The 14,497-nt window shown below is 40.1% G+C and overlaps 1 protein-coding gene and 1 long non-coding RNA gene across 2 annotated transcripts in view; one reads left to right on the forward strand and one right to left on the reverse strand.

Moving 5' to 3' along the window:
- The window catches only part of LOC118936531 (NLR family CARD domain-containing protein 3-like), a 153,876-nt gene that overhangs the window by 92,574 nt on the left and 46,805 nt on the right, over nt 1–14,497 (forward strand). The gene's annotated exons all lie outside the window — the stretch shown is intronic.
- Nucleotides 6,287–6,919, reverse strand: LOC118938480. Its single transcript, XR_005035748.1, has 2 exons — nt 6,810–6,919; nt 6,287–6,768 (listed from the first exon to the last, which is right to left on the reverse strand). It is a non-coding gene; the product is annotated as an uncharacterized LOC118938480 (long non-coding RNA).

A 14,497-nucleotide genomic window follows, 5' to 3' on the forward strand; every position in this document is an offset into this window, starting at 1 on the left:
GACTCTGAGCCATTATGGCATATATCGGTGCAGGTTCCCATATTGATCATGGACACAGGTCATAGCTCATTTGGAGAGAGAGGGCTATATGAATTCACTCACCCAGTATGGAAGAAGGTAGAGTATAGTGAAGGTGAAAGTTTTTGATTGTAATCAGGAGAGAGTGATGTATTGCATAAAGATACGCCTAACCCTTTAAACAAAAATGAAGGAGGATATGACCAGGTCTTGGTCGACACCCTAGTATGGTTCTGGGTAGAGGAGTTTAGGCCGGTATGGTAAAGCTGTTCACGAAAGCAGGAATGCCAGATAATGACAGTTGTATTGATTGCACTATTTATATCCCCAGGTTCCCCTTAAATCAAGACTTCCTCCCTTTACAGTGACCGGAGGAGATTATTACCGTTTGGCCCGGTACAGTACTCTTGGGAAATTATGTCAGGGCGAGGTTTTACTGGCAGATTGGACAGGATTATGCTCCCTTGTACATTTGGGAATGCCTTTCACACTCATTCAATACCGAGACATGAAGTATAGCCAGATGGGAGAAAAGAGCTACTCCATCCGGGTCTCTTGATGACAAAGTATACATTGATAACATTGGGGTTCCACGGGGGTGCCAGATATGTTCAAAGCAAGAAATCAGATCCTAGCAGGATTAGAGTTAAGTAATTCCGGGTAGTCTACTCTCAATAAGAACGTGGACTGGATTAATTATATTTATGATAATCAACAGAGCTTTAACAAGTATACCAGAGATGCTATTAAAGGTTTTGCAGAACGGACTGAAGCAACCAGCCTGATGGTTTGGCAGAATAGAATTGCATTAGATATGTTATTGGCAGAAAAGGGTGTATGCGTGATTTTCTGAACCATTTTTGTGCTAACATCCCAAATAACACAGCTCCGGACGAATCAGTGCCCGAAGCCTCAGCTGGTTTGACCACCCAGGCTCACCGGTTGGCAGAAAACTCTGGGGTGGATACTTCTCTGACTAATTGGTTTGATAGTATGTTCGGAAAATGGAAAAAAAATATTATGATCACTGTATTATGGGCTACATTCACCTGATGTGACTGTTTTAGTTTTATGGGGCTGTTGTCTAATTCCCTGTGTACGAGGCCTTATTTCCAGGACTCTGGAGAAATCGATGATAATAGATGGTGAGGTACCAGTGGATACCAGGTTCTGACCCGTGGAGTGCTGAATGCATGTCTACAGAAGTGGACGAATCTGGATCCTTCATTTGCGGGGAATTTATATTTGATGAGACAATTTTTGATGTGTAGGGAGCTAGGTTGTATCTTGTTTCATTATTATACTGTTTTTTTTTATGAAGATTGTAACGAAAATCCTGATAAGAAGAGTTATGATTCTGATGTTGGCCTAAAAACAGTCAGTGTGAATGCAAGTAGTGGGTTATGTTTAGGTGATGTTTTGATAACAAGTAGTGGGTTATGTTTAGGTGATGTTTTGATGACAATAAATATTTATAATAAAAATAGTAGTATGCTTTTTAATATTGTAATATAACTACATGTGTGATTGGATGTATAATATTTAATCATAGGGTGGATATGTTAAGGGAATTTTTTATCAATAATGACTAATTATGTATACATTTCAATCAGGACTGACTAATCAGAATATTATGTTACTGTATATGTACTAATCAGAATACTATTATGTTACTGTATATGTACTAATCAGAATACTATTATGTTACTGTATATGTACTAATCAGAATACTATTATGTTACTGTATGTGTACTAATCAGAATACTATTATGATACTGTATATGTACTAATCAGAATACTATTATGTTACTGTATATGTACTAATCAGAATACTATTATGTTACTGTATATGTACTAATCAGAATACTATTATGTTACTGTATGTGTACTAATCAGAATACTATTATGTTACTGTATCTGTACTAATCAGAATACTATTATGATACTGTATATGTACTAATCAGAATACTATTATGTTACTGTATATGTACTAATCAGAATACTATTATGTTACTGTATATGTACTAATCAGAATACTATTATGTTACTGTATGTGTACTAATCAGAATACTATTATGATACTGTATATGTACTAATCAGAATACTATTATGTTACTGTATATGTACTAATCAGAATACTATTATGTTACTGTATATGTACTAATCAGAATACTATTATGTTACTGTATGTGTACTAATCAGAATACTATTATGTTACTGTATCTGTACTAATCAGAATACTATTATGATACTGTATATGTACTAATCAGAATACTATTATGTTACTGTATATGTACTAATCAGAATACTATTATGTTACTGTATATGTACTAATCAGAATACTATTATGTTACTGTATGTGTACTAATCAGAATACTATTATGTTACTGTATCTGTACTAATCAGAATACTATTATGTTACTGTATATGTACTAATCAGAATACTATTATGTTACTGTATATGTACTAATCAGAATACTATTATGTTACTGTATGTGTACTAATCAGAATACTATTATGTTACTGTATCTGTACTAATCAGAATACTATTATGTTACTGTATATGTACTAATCAGAATACTATTATGTTACTGTATGTGTACTAATCAGAATACTATTATGTTACTGTATATGTACTAATCAGAATACTATTATGTTACTGTATATGTACTAATCAGAATACTATTATGTTACTGTATATGTACTAATCAGAATACTATTATGTTACTGTATATGTACTAATCAGAATACTATTATGTTACTGTATGTGTACTAATCAGAATACTATTATGTTACTGTATCTGTACTAATCAGAATACTATTATGTTACTGTATATGTACTAATCAGAATACTATTATGTTACTGTATGTGTACTAATCAGAATACTATTTTGTTACTGTATATGTATGAATTTTCTTTTTAATCCTAGTGCTGAATATAATGTGTGTAAATATAATCAAGAATTAGAACAATGACTGTCTGTTCTTGGTAGAAATGAATGAACTATATCGCCAGTCTGGCTAGAATGCTTATCTTCACAAGCATGTCCTTGGCTCGGTCGTATCTTAATAGGGTGAGACGATGTGAGACCCATACAGCCTTAGTACTAGAACGGAGATGGCACGGGTTGGTACTGAAACTAATGACCTCATTTTAAGTGTATAACCTGTGGTAAAATGTGTAAGGAGCAGTACTATCGTGAATAAAATCTGCTGTTTGACTTTGAGACTGGGCTCTGTCCATTTTATACAAATAAGGGTCATACAAATCCTTATGAATTGACAGAGTGTTTAATTTTAATTGGGTATTAAAGAGAGGAATATAACTCCTGCAACATTTGGTCCTTCGAACCTGGATCTAAATATCCGTCCCTGCCATCTGGAGGTCGTACGCCGGAAAAATCGTGCACGAGCGGGTCTGGTCCCGTTATTTAAGACCTGGCCTCTGAATTGAGGGAAAAACTAGGCCGATGTACACCCCAGACCGACAGGGACGGTGACTAGATCAAACGAACAGTGCTTTTCCGAGTCGGCGGCAGGTCAGTAGCCTTTATTCTCGAATTTGGGAGGAATTATTTGGGATATTTTTGATTGAATGTTCTAAAGGAATTTGGATTTAATCAATGATAGGTGCTTGAATATTCTGAACAAATACACTGGGTTTCTAATTTGCGTTTTAACCAAAATCGATAGGAAGGAAGAAACGGGACTCGTGGTAAGGTGCACTACCATACATAAACTAGAGCATAATAAATCCTGGTTTTGCAAGCCAGAAGGTTATTAAGGAGAGATATAGTACGCATTGGGGAATTAGGACTCTTGTTCCGTACAAATAGGATAGCCATTAATTCAAAAAACATACCTAAATAAAGTTTTAACCTGAGTAGTCTATCTGTAAATGGGAAGTAGTCTGACTATCAAGAAGTAGCAGATAGATATATTAAAACAGTGTATAAAGTGCTGATCCAATGAGGTGTGGTGGTAGACCCATGGATCCTAACAGTGTATAAAGTGCTGATCCAATGAGGTGTGGTGGTAGACCCATGGATCCTAACAGTGTATAAAGTGCTGATCCAATGAGGTTGTAGACCCATGAATCCTAACAGTGTATAAAGTGCTGATCCAATGAGGTTGTAGACATCTTAGTTCCAACATCTTTTTAGCTGCTGTCAAACCTGACATGAAAGGTATTTTCTGTAATGATAGTGGTGAATGATCATTAAGTGATAACAGTTTGGGGGAACAAGGTGTGATGACATCCACTACAGCAGATAAGACAGAGGGAACCTCTTTCCAAAACATGTCCCCTGGTCACTCCCAGTACATATGATTAAAGGAGCCCAAGGCACCTTGATTACATAGATCACACAGAGGAGAGGTTATGATTTTCATTAAATGTTTTCTAGATGGAAGGTATATGCACGAGATTACAATGTATCAGCTGGTGATTAGGATTGTTAGATGAACCCACTACGTTCCTGATGAACTCAACTGGTTGAGCCTGTTCAGCAGCTAGTTCCATGGACACAGTGATTTCAATGTCCTTCACCAAGGTCAGATGACTTTCAGTCAACAGTCACTTTGGTGTATCTTCACTCCGTAGCCCACATTCTAGTCTGTCTCTTATGATGTCATTTAGAACACCATTCAACTCACAGTGTTCTGATAGTTTCTTTACTGCAGCAGCAAACATTGGTACTGATTCTCCCTCTTCCTGATGTCTCCTGTGGAACCTGAACCTTTCAGCATTAACTAGTGGTTCTGGTGAAACATGTCCTTTAAGTATCTCCACAACATCCACATACGCCTTGTTACCTGTTGTCTGGATGTAACAGGCTGCCTAGTAAATTACATGTCTTTGGCCCCATTACACTAAAAACTGTAAGCACAGTGTTGTCATCATCAATGTAATTTACAAGAACAGAATATTCAAACCGTTCTGTATATGAGGTCCACTGCTCAATGGTTTCATTAAACTGTCCAATGTTTCCAACAATTCCAGCCATTTTTCATTTCTAAATAGGCTCATGATTGTCACTCACTTCAATATTGTCCTCAACCACATCAATATTTTCCTCAGTCACATGATCTTCATTCACTTCACTCATTGACGTTTCCTCCTCAAGTTCGCTCATTTAGCAGTTTTTATTTCCAAAGTTCGTCTTCACAGTTGAATAAATGTCCCTTCCTTTAATCAATATATATTCCTCCTTTTTTAACTTATTTGGGGTAGGGGGCAGTATTTTCACCTCCGGATGAAAAGCGTGCCCAGAGTAAACTGCCTGGAATATTTATGATGTAATTTTGTATTTCTGTTGACTCCAACATGGAGGAGAAATGTTGTTTATATCTGAGCGCCGTCTCAGATTATTGTATGGTTTGCTTTTTCCGTAAGTAAAAAAAAAAATCTGACACAGCGGTTGCATTAAAGAGAAGTATAATTCTCATAACACTTGTATCTTATATTAAAGTTTATGATGAATATTTCTGTAAATTGATGTGGCTCTCTGAAAAATCACTGAATGTTTTGGAAGCAAAACATTACTGAGCGTAAAGCGCCAATGTAAACTGAGATTTTTGGATATAAATATGCACCTTATCGAACAAAACATACATGTATTGTGTAACATGAAGTCCTATGAGTGTCATCTGATGAAGATCATCAAAGGTTAGAGATTCATTTGATCTCTATTTCTGCTTTTTGTGACTCCTCTCTTTGGCTGGAAAAATGGCTGTGTTTTTTGTGAGTAGGTGCTGACCTAACATAATCGCATGGTGTGCTTTCGTCGTAAAGCCTTTTTGAAATCGGACACTGTGTTGGAATTAACAACAAGTTTAGCTTTAAAATGGCGTATAATACTTGTATGGTTGAGGAATTTTAATTATGAGATTTCTGTTGTTTGAATTTGGCGCCCTGCACTTTCACTGGATGTTGGTCAGGTGGGACATTAGTCCCACATACCCTAGAGAGGTAATCAAGTTGTTTTCCAGATCTGGCATACGTCTCGGGTCCTTTTCCATGACAATGTTAAATCGCTCTCTTAGCTAGCTCAACTCTGCACTTGCCTCTGCTAGTAAATCACTGTGTTAACATTAGCCTAGACTGAACCACAGAAAATAACAGTTTTAAACAATTGTAAAAACCAACTTCTTCCAGACAGAATAGTTCCTGTAGATTCAAACTTATCACCAATCTGTTGTTATGTTTTGTGGGTTTCATAACCACGTCTGTATAACAATTCAATAATGATGAGACGGGAGACAGGAATCAGTTCAACCATTTATCTGGAACGTGATCATCTCAACACATACAAACCCCCATGATGCTCTGCTGCACAACCCCAATATACAACAAATACATAAATAAATAAGTAAGTGGACACTAAACAAAACTTAGAGGATTTAAATGTTTAGTTGTAGAAAGTAGGGCCATGGGACAGGGTCAGGAAGGTCAGTATGTTTGATACCTGGTTACAGAGGTGACATAACAAGCATAAGGTCCATTATAACACAGTGAAGTGGGGCCATGGGACAGGGTCAGAAAGGTCAGGATGTTTGATACCTGGTTACAGAGGTGACATAACAAGCATAAGGTTCATTATAACACAGTGAAGTAGAGGTGGGAGCTAAAAGCAGACATGGACAGTGAGACGTTGTGTGGAGGTCAGGGGTCAAACACTAGATCAGGACAGGTAGAAATGGCAAGGCTGGAAATAGACAGACACATTCTGATCATGGCTCAGACCTGACCTGAGACACCCAATCAGAAGATGCCATAACAAAGTCCTGACCTGAGACACCCAATCAGAAGATGTCATAACAAAGTCCTGACCTGAGACACCCAATCAGAAGATGTCATAACAAAGTCCTGACCTGAGACACCCAATCAGAAGATGCCATAACAAAGTAATGGCCTGAGACACCCAATCAGAAGATGCCATAACAAAGTCCTGGCCAGTAGGCTTTATGGGATTTCCTTTCATCAAAACCCAGAACATTTAAATGAGGCATCTGTCAATAAAAAGTTACTTTAGAGCTTTAGTTGTTGTGTCCAGTGTGTGTGTCACTGACAGAGGAACACTGATTCACCATCATCCCAAACCCAAAACCCTGGATAGAGGGGCTCAGTGAATGTGGAGGTGAATGTGTTCAGGTGGGTCAGTGTGTCAGAGGAGGCTCTATAGAAGGACAGAGTTCACGCTGGCCAGTCCAGATACACTCCTACTCTGTGGGGGCTGGAGGGGCAGACGTCTATGGTAGTGGGTTTATTATTGTGACAGGCAGAGTAACTGTTGTCAGAGCAGAACAGACCTCAAATCTCTCTGGGTGATCAGGATACGGCTGCTCCTCCGTCCTACATGTCACCTTTCTGTTCTCCTCAGACAGAGAGAGGTGGCTGTTTACTGTGTTTAGGTTCAGGGTGAGATCACAGACATCTGATGGATGAGAACAGAGAGAGCAGAGAACAGAAAGAGCGAGCAGAAAGAGAGAGAGCAGAGAGAACTCTGTTGCTATAGTGACCCTGCATTACAACACTCTGTTGCTATAGTGACCCTGCATCACAAAACTCTGTTGTACTAATTGTACAATTTGTTTAATTCATTTTCACATATTTAATTGTTTTGTATTTCATTTCATATTTGTTTCATGTTTCAACCAGTCGCAGGTGAACATCAACCTGACAGAGGAAACGTTAAATCAAATCCCTCCGAAGATGGTGCCTCTTCCTGTTCGGGCGGCGCTCGGCGGTCGTCTACTAGCTGATCCCCTTTTCTGTTTCATTTAGTTTAGTTGCACCTGTTTGTTGTTTGGGTTTTGGGCTGTTTAAACCCCGTCGGCCCGCTGGCTTTTCTGTTCATGTGGATTATTGTGGATTCCGTTTTTCCGGACAGTTCCGTCCTGTTTGTTGGGTTGCGCCCTTGTGTTTGGCCGTTACTCTGTTCTTGGAATAAAGATCCACGTTTTGAACTACCCTGCTCTCTGCCCCTGACTCCTCCACCCAGAAGATCCACGTTTTGAACTACCCTGCTCTCTGCCTGACTCCTCCACCCAGAAGATCCACGTTTTGAACCCTGCTCTCTGCGCCTGACTCCTCCACCCAGAAGATCCACGTTTTGAACCCTGCACTCTGCGCCTGACTCCTCCACCCAGAAGATCCACGTTTTGAACCCTGCTCTCTGCCTGACTCCTCCACCCAGAAGCCTTTACAATTACAAAATTGTTTTCACAATTAACAGGTTTTTTCTTGTTTCAAGTCTGTTTTATTATGAAAAGTACAATATATCCTTGTATACTTGTACAACTATGGAGCGTATGTCCATATATAATTATACAACTATGGAGTGTATGTCCAGATATAATTATACAACTATGGAGAGTATGTCCATATATAATTATACAACTATGGAGTGTATGTCCATATATAATTATACAACTATGGAGCGTATGTCCAGATATAATTATATAACTATGGAGCGTATGTCCATATATAATTATACAACTATGGAGCGTAGGTCCATATATAATTATATATAATTGTACAAATGATCACATTGGTATTTTAACGGTGTTATTGTAATAAGTCCTGGGTCAAGGTCCTCACAATTTTAGGAAGACGTGTGTGTGTGTGTGTGTGTGTGTTTGAGTGTGTGTCCAGTGTGTGTGTGTGTCCTGTGTGTGTGTTTGTGTCCTGTGTGAGTATGTGTCCTGTGTGTGTGTCCAGTGTGTGTTTGTCCAGTGTGTGTGTGTCCAGTGTGTGTGTGTGTCCAGTGTGTGTCTGTGTCCAGTGTGTGTCTGTGTCCAGTGTGCGTGTGTGTGTGTCCAGTGTGTGTGTCCAGTGTGTGTGTGTGTGTGTGTGTCCAGTGTGTGTGTGTGTCCAGTGTGTGTGTGTGTGTCCAGTGTGTGTGTGTCCTGTATGGAACCATCGTACGTCTGTTCTTGACCTCTCCTCTGTGAGTTCAGGGTATTTGAGATGGGAGTATCTAGAAAGGTACCTCTCCTCCGTGAGTTCAGGGTATTTGTGATGAGAGTATCTAGAAGGGTACCTCTCCACTGTGAGTTCAGGGTATTTGTGATGAGAGTATCTAGAAGGGTACCTCTCCACTGTGAGTTCAGGGTATTTGAGATGGGACTATCTAGAAAGGTACCTCTCCTCCGTGAGTTCAGGGTATTTGAGATGGGAGTATCTAGAAGGGTACCTCTCCTCCGTGAGTTCAGGGTATTTGAGATGGGAGTATCTAGAAGGGTACCTCTCCTCCGTGAGTTCAGGGTATTTGTGATGGGTGTATCTAGAAGGGTACCTCTCCTCTGTGAGTTCAGGGTATTTGAGATGGGAGTATCTAGAAGGGTACCTCTCCACTGTGAGTTCAGGGTATTTGAGATGGGAGTATCTAGAAGGGTACCTCTCCTCCGTGAGTTCAGGGTATTTGAGATGGGAGTATCTAGAAGGGTACCTCTCCTCCGTGAGTTCAGGGTATTTGAGATGGGAGTATCTAGAAGGGTACCTCTCCTCCGTGAGTTCAGGGTATTTGAGATGGGAGTATCTAGAAGGGTACCTCTCCTCCCTGAGTTCAGGGTATTTGAGATGGGAGTATCTAGAAGGGTACCTCTCCTCCGTGAGTTCAGGGTATTTGTGATGGGAGTATCTAGAAGGGTACCTCTCCTCTGTGAGTTCAGGGTATTTGAGATGGGAGAGAATTGATCTGGATCTTTCAAGTTAAAAGGCACTTTGTAACCTTTCTGTGGTTTGTCATGTCGACTAGGGGATCTTTGCTATAAAATATCTCAGTTGCTATTTTATTGTATTCATTTATACTTATACTATATGATATTATTTACACACTGAACTGATCTGAGGATCAAAGAGATGAAGCTCATATTATTAAAATATGTAGTTTAAGTATAACTCTGACTGGGGTAAACTCTCAGCATTTGGTTTATCCAGTGTGTGTCCAGTGTGTGTGTGTGTCCAGTGTGTGTGTGTGTGTGTGTCCAGTGTGTGTATGTGTGTGTGTGTGTGTGTGTTCAGTGTGTGTGCATGTGTGTGTCCAGCAGGTGTGTGGGTCCAGTGTGTGTGTGTGTGTGTGTCCAGTGTGTGTGTGTGTGTGTCAAGTGTGTGTCTGAGTCCAGTGTGAGTGTGTTTGGGTCCAGTGTGTGTCTGAGTCCAGCGTGAGTGTGTGTTGGTCTAATATGTGTGTGTGTTTGTCTAGTGTGTGTGTGTGTTTGTCCAGTGTGTGTGTGTGTGTGTGTGTCCAGTGTGTGTGTGTGTGTGTGTGTCCAGTGTGTGTGTGTGTGTGTGTGTGTGTGTGTGTGTGTGAATTCATTCTGTTTGGGTGTGTCCAGTGTGTGTGTGTGTCCAGTGTGTGTGTTTGTCCAGTGTGTGTGTTTGTCCAGTGTGTGTGTGTCCAGGTTGTATGTGTGTGTCTGTGTCCAGTGTGTGTGTGTGTCCAGTGTGTATGTGTGTGTGTGTGTCCCCAGTGTGTATGTGTGTGTGTCCAGTGTGTATGTGTGTGTGTCCAGTGTGTATGTGTGTGTCCAGTGTGTGTGTATGTGTGTGTCTGTGTCCAGTGTGAGTGTGTGTGACATGTTAGTCCAGTACGTGTGTGTGTCCAGTCTGTGTGTGTGTCCAGTGTGTATGTGTGTCCAGCGTGTGTGTGTTCACTGACAGAGGGACACTGAGTCGCCATCCCACAAAACCCTAAACAATGTGTGTGTGTGTGTGTATGTATGTGTCCAATGTTTGTGTGTGTGTATCACTGTTAACATGGTAATTATTTACAGGGACACTGAGGAGTCCAGTGTGTGTGTGTGTGTGTGTGTGTGTGTGTGTGTCATTGTGTGTGTGTGTGAGAAAGAGTCCAGTGTGTGTGTAAGTCCAGTGTGTGTCTGTGTCATTGTGTGTGTGTGTGTGAGAAAGAGTCTAGTGTGTGTGTGTGTCAGGTTATTATTGACAGAGACAGTGTGTGTGTGTTCAGTGTGTGTGTGTATCACAGGGACACTGAGGCACCATCACCCCAAAGCCTAAACCCTGGATAGAGGGGCTCAGTGAATGTGGAGGTGAATGTGTACAGGTGGGTCAGTGTGTCAGAGGAGGCTCTATAGAAGGACAGAGTTCCAGCTGGCCAGTCCAGATACACTCCTACTCTGTGGGAGCTGGAGGAGGGGACATCATTGGTAGTGGGATTATTATTGTGACAGGCAATGTAACTGTTGTCAGAGCAGAACAGAGTCCAGGACTTGTCATTGTATCCAAGACAACCACCCCTTCCTCTCCTGTTGATTCCTTTATATGTCACTCCTATATCAGCCCCCCTTCTCCCTGTCCACACTTCCTCTCCCCTCCCACTCCACTCTACCTCCCAGTAACAGCGCCCAGTCAGACCCTCTCTACACAGCACCTGTCTACAGTCCTCAAATCTCTCTGGGTGATCAGGATACGGCTGCTTCTCTCTCCTACATGTCACCTTTCTGTTCTCCTCAGACAGAGAGAGGTGTCTGTTTACTGTGTTTAGGTCCAGTGTGAGATCACAGACATCTGATGGATGAAACCAGACACAATATTAGAAATCATCATCATTCACATTAGAATGTTAACTCACTTTTCACTAATTAATTTAATGTAGATGTTTCTAGGTATCAAAAGGAGAAGTTAAGGTAACTTGAGACTTGTTGAATGATCATATGTTATACTGTATGGTAATATAAAACACACTTATTCCTATTAATTACACACACACACACACACACACACACACACACACACACACACACACACACACAGTCAAAGCAACTCTTTGTAAACTTTGGTGTCCCTGATTTCTGCTTCTGTAGAACTACAGCTGATATTTAATATGACCAAGTAAGTCATGATGGTGGTCTTTGACTTTGACTTAACTTGAATTAAGACTTATTCTTAGTCATATTCTTCACAGCTGTCAACACTCACATTTTCTAAGCCCAGGTTTCATTCTGTTCTCTCCACCATGTTCCACACTGTAGCGGTAAGCAGAAGAACAGACAGTCATTGAGGGATACACCTGAACTCTCACACACACACACACACACACACACACACACACACACACACACACACACACACAGTCAGCATATAACTTTGTCCAAGTGTTGATAAGAATGTTTGTCTTAACTAGCCTGATAAGTCAACATGTCTGATATGAACATTGACATAAACCCTCTACATACTTGAGTTTCTCCAGTCTGCAGTGAGGATCCTCCAGTCCAGCAGAGAGCAGTCTGACTCCTGAGTCTCCTGGGTGATTGTAGCTCAGATCCAGCTCTCTCAGGTGTGAGGGGTTTGACCTCAGAGCTGAGACCAGAGAAGCACAGCCTTCCTCTGTGACTAGACAGCCTGACAGCCTGCAAAGAGTCAAATCATATTAAAATCACACTGATATTCTTTGGTGGTGAAAATAGTGGCAGTATATTTTTTCAACATATTCCATATATATTCGTAAATTAGTGTATCATCATAAAAAATGACAAATGATCAAAATAATAATTGCCTGCAGATAGAAACATGTATAGTACAAATATTATAGTAGACTGACCAGACCAGTTTAAAAAGCAGTATCAGTCAGAAGACAGACAGAGAGGAATCAGATTTAGATTGTATTGAGTATACAGTCCACACCATATCTATTTAGACAGTGAGGTATCAGATTTAGATTGTATTGAGTATACAGTCCACACCATATCTATTTAGACAGTGAGGTATCAGATTTAGATTGTATTGAGTATACAGTCCACACCATATCTATTTAGACAGTGAGGTATCAGATTTAGATTGTATTGAGTATACAGTCCACACCATATCTATTTAGACAGAGTGAGAGAGTTACAGAGGCTACAACAAAGCATGCTAAACTCTCACCATTACCAATAACAGAGGCTACAACAAAACATGCTAAACTCTCACCATTACCAATAACAGAGGCTACAACAAAACATGCTAAACTCTCACCATTACCAATAACAGAGGCTACAACTAAACATACTAACCTCTCACCATTACCAATAACAGAGGCTACAACAACACATGCTAACCTCTCACCATTACCAACAACAGAGGCTACAACAAAACATGCTAACCTCTCACCATTACCAATAACAGAGGATACAACAAAACATGCTAACCTCTCACCATTACCAATAACAGAGGCTACAACAAAACATGCTAACCTCTCACCATTACCAAAAACAGAGGATACAACAAAACATGCTAACCTCTCACCATTACCAATAACAGAGGCTACAACTGAACATACTAACCTCTCACCATTACCAATAACAGAGGCTACAACAAAACATGCTAACCTCTCACCATTACCAACAACAGAGGATACAACAAAACATGCTAACCTCTCACCATTACCAATAACAGAGGCTACAACAAAACATGCTAACCTCTCACCATTACCAACAACAGAGGATACAACAAAACATGCTAACCTCTCACCATTACCAATAACAGAGGCTACAACTGAACATACTAACCTCTCACCATTACCAATAACAGAGGCTACAACAAAACATGCTAACCTCTCACCATTACCAACAACAGAGGATACAACAAAACATGCTAACCTCTCACCATTACCAATAACAGAGGCTACAACAAAACATGCTAACCTCTCACCATTACCAATAACAGAGACTACAACAAAACATGCTAACCTCTCACCATTACCAATAACAGAGACTACAACAAAACATGCTAACCTCTCACCATTACCAATAACAGAGACTACAACAAAACATGCTAACCTCTCACCATTACCAATAACAGAGGATACAACAAAACATGCTAACCTCTCACCATTACCAATAACAGAGGGGGTCTGATCTTTGTACCTCTGTAACTTTCTCATTCATCATTATTCTCGATTCATTCATGATTATTCATAATCATGGTAGCATCCACATGAATGTAGAAAACATCTTCTATTCTTACTGACAATACAAGTGAAGTGACTCCAAAATGACAGGACATTATTCACCATTCAGTTTCTATTAGGAAAACATCTAAAACACAACCAAGACAAACTGCAAATGAATTCAACAAGTTTGTAGAATCACAAGATTAATGTAATCACTGGAGGCATGGAATATGGGACCAAATACTAAACTTACAACTACTTTAATACAATATATGTGGATATAACCGAATAATTACGACTTTTCAAATGGGAGAACTACATACATAAAGTGCTTTCATATCTGATAATACTGACCTCAGAGTCTCCAGTTTACAGTGGGGATTCCCCAGTCCAGCAGAGAGCAGCTTCACTCCTGAATCCTTCAGGTCATTGTTACTCAGGTCCAGCTCTCTCAGGTGTGAGGGGTTTGACTCCAGAACTGAGACCAGAGAAGCACAGCCTTCCTCTGTCACTCCACAGCCTGACAGCCTGACAAAGAGATCATCATGACTTAACAAACACACTGTTCATTTAACACCAGTAGT

This window comes from Oncorhynchus mykiss, chromosome 13 (assembly GCF_013265735.2).
Source record: "Oncorhynchus mykiss isolate Arlee chromosome 13, USDA_OmykA_1.1, whole genome shotgun sequence".
NCBI classification, from domain to species: domain Eukaryota; kingdom Metazoa; phylum Chordata; class Actinopteri; order Salmoniformes; family Salmonidae; genus Oncorhynchus; species Oncorhynchus mykiss.